Genomic DNA, 7,553 nt, shown 5'->3' with positions numbered 1-7,553 from the left:
CTTTGTTTTGTTTTATAGCAACCTTAGCAAATGAATGCAGCCATTTTATATGACCAGTTCAAGAACAGGACTATTTCTTGAAGCACATCTTGGGCTGTTTCACCCTAGTTTGACCCACTTCAAGTCTAGGTGCTCATTGGCCACTTACTCTTGGATAGGGGGTTGAGTTTCCTCTTCCAAATTACCTTTGACTCCCTTTCCTCCCAGGTCCTTCCTCAGGGTGATCTCCTCACCTGCTTCTCCAGACTAAGACAGCTTTCATGCCCTGTCTTAGATTTGACCTCACATCCACTCTTTAAGAAAAAGAAAGAGAGACATTTATAGTCTTAGAAACAAAAGAGACTATTGTTTTCCTTGACATAGAACATTAACCTAACAAAGCCAAGTGCCAATTTTAGCTATAAACAACTTGTTTTCTTCGAGTAGAAGATGTTAGTTCAGTAGTTTCTATTTTCCCTCATTATCCTTTGTAGGTGTGAAATGGGATTCAACACATGTATCATACTGAATGCTACTTTACTGGGGATGTTATGTTTGTTAATTAACTATGGTGTTGCCCGGTGTGATACAATAAATAAAACGGGTTCTTTAAAATGTATTAACATATTTATATATATTTCAAAAGAATACATTTTATCATTTTCTTATATAAAATTAAAAAGAAACAAATAAACAAAAATGCTATTCATCACTATGACACAGCAATAAATAAAAATCTATGTCCTTTTGGCCCAGCAATCTCACTTTTAGAAATTTATTCTACAGGCACACTTGCATAAGTGGACACAGATACTATGTTAAAGAATGATTATTGCAGTGTAGTATGCATCTCTATAGAAGATTATGCAGCCTACTGGGTAATGTGGGTCTGTAGATCTACATGTACCAATAAAAAGAGAAGATTGGTGAATACTTACAGAAAGAAAATTCCAAAATATTGGATATGTTATGATTTCATTTGTGTAAGAAAAGAAAGAATGTATGTATGCTGGTATATGCATAAAATCTTTCTAGAACCATAGATGGGCATATTTTCAAACATTCTCATGGGTGGAACTGGAAAAATGAAGATTTTTCTTACATATACTTCTGTATTATTTTAATATTTTATCATAAGCTTATATAATTTTATACTAAGATAATTATAAAAACATAATATGTCTAATCCTTTATTCAACAAAAATTGCTTTATGACACTGAGAGAAACATCTCTATATTCCATCGACTCTTGATGAAGAACTTTTTTTTTGGAATGACGGTGCCTTTTGTCCAAGAGGTGAATGTGTCTCTTTCATTTAAAAGAAATGTGAATTTGGAGGGGTTATTTCGTAAATATTATATCCTTGGTTTTCAAATTCTTCAGTCTGGTACGTTTGCCTCCAAGAACTCTCCCATTCTTCTCCTTTGCCTCTGATAGCCGCTTTCTCCCACACTCAACAGCAATTCCCCGATTTGTGAAAATTAAGAGACAAAAAATTGTTGCGTGAACTTAGAAAACGGTCTCTGGTACTGAACATTAACCCAATCTGTACTTTACCATCTGCTTCTCCATTCGACTCAGGACTGAGATAATTCTGAGTTCCCAGGAGTAACCAAGACTAGAAGTAGGAGAAACACAGTGGAATATTCTAGTCTTCTTTTTGGAAATCGGCTTGACTTCATTTTCATCTTTGGGAGAGTATTCCCGTCCTACCAGGCTAGATGATTACTTTGGCTGCTTGCTGTTTGTCCCTGTCCTTTCTCTGGCACTCTCCAGTGACCGGGCTCCTTTCAGGAGTAAGGGCAGCCCCTGCCCCACACAGTCCCTCTTCTGCGCCTAGGCTCCAGAAACTGTCTGCCTCTTTGGTTTTTCATGCATCCTATAACCAACTCTTATAATCTACTATCTGTGGATACATGCAATGCATAGTTTATCCTACCTATTGCCAATAACTTGTGGCCTTCTTTCATTGATTTCTCCATCCACTCATTTTCTGTATGTGTAATTGTGGACCCACCTGTGCCCAGTATTGACTCTGTTGGCTGTCAGAAACATATTGTGAACCAGACTCGATGCTTTCCTCAAGAAAATAATTTTTAAGTAGTTATGGCATTTATTTTCTAACTCTATTATTATTAGCAATAGAATGTTTTGTTTTCCCAAATAAAATCTTATGGAACTCCAATAAAAATTAAAGACTAGAGTGATGATGTGACCTTGCTCTCTTCTCTCTCACTTTTAATGGTATTGCTTATAGAACTTTAGGAGTGCCCTGAACTCATGTCACCCCTGTCCTGCGTGTTCTCCTCCAGACTCGATTTCTCTTTGGACAGCAACTCTTCTGAGTGCCCAGCTCACAACAGTGGGCAGATCTTGATTGACCTTTGTGCTTCTGTCCACAACAATCTAACGAACTGGTAGAAATTTCCACCCATTCCTGACTGAAGCCTAAAGTGTGGCATCCAGACTAGACAGGAAAATTGAGAGAGATTTCTATTATCTCAGAAAAGAAATACTTTCAATACCCTATGTTTACAAGATACTTTGCATGTGTTGTGGCAACTCATGCTTTTAGAATTGATCTCATTCCTGCTATAAGTCTGGGCCAAATTCTATTATAGTCTTCCCTTTTTAAAGTAATAAAGATAGAAAATGTGTTTCTCTTCAAAGGACAGTCTTCAGAAATGTGTAATCAATCCATGATCATAATATAGGGGAAGAAATATGTCCTCTCTTTTCCTCGCATCTCTCCAAAGCATACTGAGAAATGCATAGAAAATAAATAAATTTTCTATTATAATACTTATCTTTTTCTTCCTTGAAAGCCTAAAGATATCTCTTTACAAGAACATAATGTCTTTGTCAAATCAGATGAGAAACAGAAGTTGCAGCAGTGAGCTGGCTCCTGGCTGGAGAGAAGAAAAGTTACAGCAAGTCCACATATCATTCATTAGAGCTTTGCCTTTTGCAGAATCATGGGTGGTGCAATGATTGGGTGACTGGTTGCTAACTAAAAGTGGCGGCGTAGTAGGAAGTCCTGGTGACATGTTCTCTTAAAGATGACAGGCAAGACAGTCCTACAGGACAGTTACACAGTGTCACACTGGATCACTACAAGTCGATCAATGTTGGCAGCGAGCAACAACCACACCACCATCTTATCCAGAACTTTCTTTCTTGTTGGTTTAATACTCCCTGATTTGTCTGGGTCAGGACAATGTAGTGAACAACATTTCCTCTTTGTGGGAAATTGGTGTGATCATCTGTCTCACTCTATTCTGGAACAAAGTCAGGGGCAAGAGTCAAGGGGTCAGTTGGAATCAATATACAGTCCACAAATTTATAAGTTTATCTAATCTGTTCTCACCCATCATGTCTGTTCATGACTTTTAGTCCTTGTATTTGCTACTAGCAGGGACTAAAGCGTTTGTGGGACTGTCATACTATTAGCAGTATTAAGGCAAAGCATTAAAAAACGAGGCAATGTACCAATTGGACTGATATGTTCAGATTATCAGCATATTTCTGTTGCTGCTAAATGAAGTATCTTCCAACTGTTGCCATACCACGTTTGCATTCTATTGTGAAGCCTAGTTAGCACCAAGATAGTGATTTATATGAGTTTCAAAATGAGGTAAATATAAATATTTACTCTCTATTGAAAATAGAAGTATAAATTTCAGAAGCAGGGGATTTTTCAAAATTGAACAATCTTCTTTGCTCCCGACCCTTCCCCAATTTCTGTTGGGATTTACTTACAATTTGATAAGATCTTTTCTTTTTTTTCTCCCTCTCAAATTACCCTCAACGGTAAGTATGACTTAGCAAGGGGTTTTAAGAACTTCTGAGGAGTAATGGATTTTCCTTCACACAGATGTAAACTGAAAGTATATTTTCTTGACCATTCACTGTGTCCATCTTCAACATGATTAAGGCTGAAAAAATTCAACAAGAAGGGAAATTGATATGGGTCCAATGAAACTCACTTTATTGCAAATCTGCAAATCCTTTTGCTGGACCAGTTTAGCAACAAGAAAAACTGAAACTTGCATCGAGAACCAAATTAAATCCGGGAGCACAATTTTGGCCAGAGTTGTGGAGCCATCGCCATTGGTGATTTTGATTTGAAAGCACAGAGAAAAACTGGCTTCCATTATTTTGAACCAAATTTGGGACTGTGCTTTCTTTTATGTCTACAAGAGACGCACGGCAGTTTTCTTGTGCATACCTGCTATTTTTCCCCCTCCGCTGAAAACAAGAGTTGCTATGTTCCATAGTGATTTCTTTTAGAGAAGTTAAGGTGGCCAAGGCTTGGCCTCAAACCCTCTTGTCACTCAAGTGGGGCACTCTTTCTCATCGTCAGTCTGCTCCCTTCTGGGCGGGCTCCACCAGGAGGATGTGAATGCGCATGCGGTGTGCACTTGCACTCCATTCGCTCAAGTTCGTTTTGACTTATTGTGACCCTCTGAAACAGAGGAGAATGACCTCATAAGGTCTCCCAGGCTGTAAACCTTCACAGAAGCACACCGCCGTATCCTTGACCCGCATAGCAGCTGGCGGTTCGAAGCCAAGTGTTTCACCGCGTTCCCCGCAAGGTTGCTTGAGCGCGCCTCTATCGTTACTCCTTTTTCCTTCTGCTCCTTATTGTGACTTCCAACATCCATCCAAAGCTGGCACGTGGGATGACATCTCTGAATCAACGATCGCCTCCTACTGTAGGGAAAACCACGAGCATGCCGTTGTCCCCCTCCTCAGTCTATTGTCTTCTCCAGTCCAGTGGAATCTAACTTTTAAAAATGAATGGCATTGCTTTAATTTGGGGACTCGGTTCAAAGTTGCAAATTCCTATGGACAAAACACTCCTAATCTTGTAGTGGTAGATAACTATCCTTTATCAATGGTGAAAATAATTTGTGTTTATTTTCCTTTTGATTCACAAATTATTTTGTATTTCTGAGGGAGAGTTTTCTTACAAAATAATCCTGCATTTTAAATACTATTTAATTATCATTTCCTTCCTTGGGGATTATATCACCATGTTATTTAATTTGGTATATACCCTGAGGGGAAGCATATTTCAATTATAAAATATTTCCTCCAGAAGCAATATTGGCTCAATGGTTTATTGCAAGGTGCTATTGTAAAATAGCATATCCAACCTGAACTTGAATGCAATCGCATTGAACAATAAAACACACACAGCTCAAAATACATTAAAAAAAGACAAGAGAGGTGTTTTCACTATCACACACACAAAATTCAAGATACATATGCTTTCAATCTTTGTGTAAAACTTCAAATATATTGAGGGATAGAACATAGACAGCTGAGAGCTAGGGGATATTTATATTATCTTTTCAAAAAGTTCATATTTTGCACACCTATCATTTAAATACAGATTAGCTTCATCGGAAGTTTTTGAATCTTCTTTACTTTAATTTTTAATCTATGTTTTTCAAAACATGTCTGAATCGTTCAAAGACCTAAACCTGTAGTCACAAAGCCTTGCTTCAAAAAGGAAGGGGAGTGGGGGGGGGGGGAGAAAGAAAGAAAAGTTTTGAAAGCAGCCATCGGCTGTAAAAGAGATAGTGCCGGCAGCAGATTTGTGGCAGAGTGGAGCATGAAACCCATCCGCTGATGAGCGAAAATCCCTGGTTTCTAATTAATCGAGGTACACAGGCCAAGGGATGAAGGGGATCAGGGAAATGAAATCAGGAAAGAGATACCATCAGTCATTTCTGCGGCCCATTGTCATACTTCAGAATCTGCTGTAATGAATCACTCAGGCATTCCACAGATACATTCAAATGGTGAAGAAAATTCATTGTCCGGTGAAGAGCGTTTGATAAAAATCTTTCTCTCCACCGCCCCCACCCCCCCTTTGTCAGAAGCCTCTGATCAGAAAAGGAGAGCCAGACAGCACAACAGGTGTGCCTTTTTGCAAGCCTGGTGAGATCTGCAAATGAACCGAGAATAGAAGCATTTTTGTACTAATCTCCACCCCCAAAAAATGTGTATGGGGTGGGGTGGAATGGAGGGTCCGGAGAAGGCTGGTCTTGTGACTGAAAGGAACTGGGGGAAAAGTGATGTTCAGGCAAGCAGAGGAGTGGGTTGCGTCCTGCAGGTGAGAAGTACAGTATATTCGTTCACACTCATTCCTATCCTAGAGTAACGAGCAAGAGGGGAGAGAACAGTGGGGAATATCGTCATCCTTAATTTAATATTGAATACATAAAGAGAGAGATTTCCCTTGAAGGACAATGTATCCCATGAGGAGAGCGTTATGCATTACATCCTGTCTCTGAACAGAAGGTTTAAAACCACCTCATATTCAGACAGGCTCTTCGGCCATGGATTCTGGGGTTTCCTAGAGAAAAGGCCTCCGTTGAAGTGTGTGCGACTCACCCATGGTGAATGTGTGCTTCAGCCTGGAGGATTTGTCCAAAGGTTTCCTGAACCAGTCTAATCCCCGGCTATAGCTCACCTGTGAGGTGGCCGTGTATTTCAATGGAGAAAAGATTCCGCGTGGCACCTGCAGCACAGTTATCCGTGTACCTCAACTCTGTCGCAAGTTTGTGACTTCGAGCAACCCCTCGGAGCAGCTCCAAGTGCTGTGTGACAGTAGGTGACACGAAAAGATAATTGTTTTCAAATAATCAGGTACTGTACTGAGACATATAAGGAAGATTCATTTTAAATTTAATTACTATCCCATAGGGTTTCGCTGTCTATATTATCAATCACCAAGACACGTTTGGGTTGATAATATTAAAATTGCAACAATAATGAGAATCCTACTTCATAATGAAAATAATTTTCATCATGGGTAGATTACAAATCCATTTGCAGTTACGGTTACCGAGGATTCTATTATCTACCTTCTCTTGTAAGAGATGTTAAGACATGTTTTCAGGAAGTGTAAAAGATTATAGACGTACGGTGCCTCTATGACGTTCCCGTCACAGGCTTTCAGAAAACCTGAGGAAGCTTCTGAGCTGGCAAGACGTATGGAGCTGAGAAGGCAACGTGAGTAGCAAGTAGTCAGAGAGTCCTCTGCCTTTCCCACTCCGCATGCTTTTTTCTTTCAGTCAAAATATGTGTTTTGGACACCGAATAGTCAAGAGAGACAAGTCCCGGGAAAAGGTCACCATGCTGAGTAAAATAAAGGGGGCAGCCAAGGCCCTCAGTGAGGCAAATGGAGACAATGGCTGCAACAGTGAGCTCAAGCATAGGAACAATTGCGGGGATGGCACATGCCCGGGCAGTGTTTCCCACTGTGAACAGGGTGGGTAGGGGCTGGGACGGTCTCAACGGCACCCAACGACAGCACAGCAACAGCAGAGTCACTTGGCTCGGTGCTGGGTGGGACCGAGAAACTGAGGAGCTGACACTCCGAAGGCACTCACAGTCTAGTTTGTTTTTACGGCTGTCCCAGCCTTACAGATGCTGGGGGTTTTAAATGGCTTCCAGTGGAAGGCAACGAACGAGTCTAAGCGAAGACTAGCTTTTTGCTCTGGCAGCACACTGGAATCACCTGGGAAATTAAAACAAAGACCCACGCTGCAGCTGCCGC

This window comes from Tenrec ecaudatus, chromosome 5, assembly GCF_050624435.1.
Source record: "Tenrec ecaudatus isolate mTenEca1 chromosome 5, mTenEca1.hap1, whole genome shotgun sequence".
NCBI classification, from domain to species: Eukaryota; Metazoa; Chordata; class Mammalia; order Afrosoricida; family Tenrecidae; genus Tenrec; species Tenrec ecaudatus.
Note: the sequence above shows the minus strand (reverse complement) of the source record.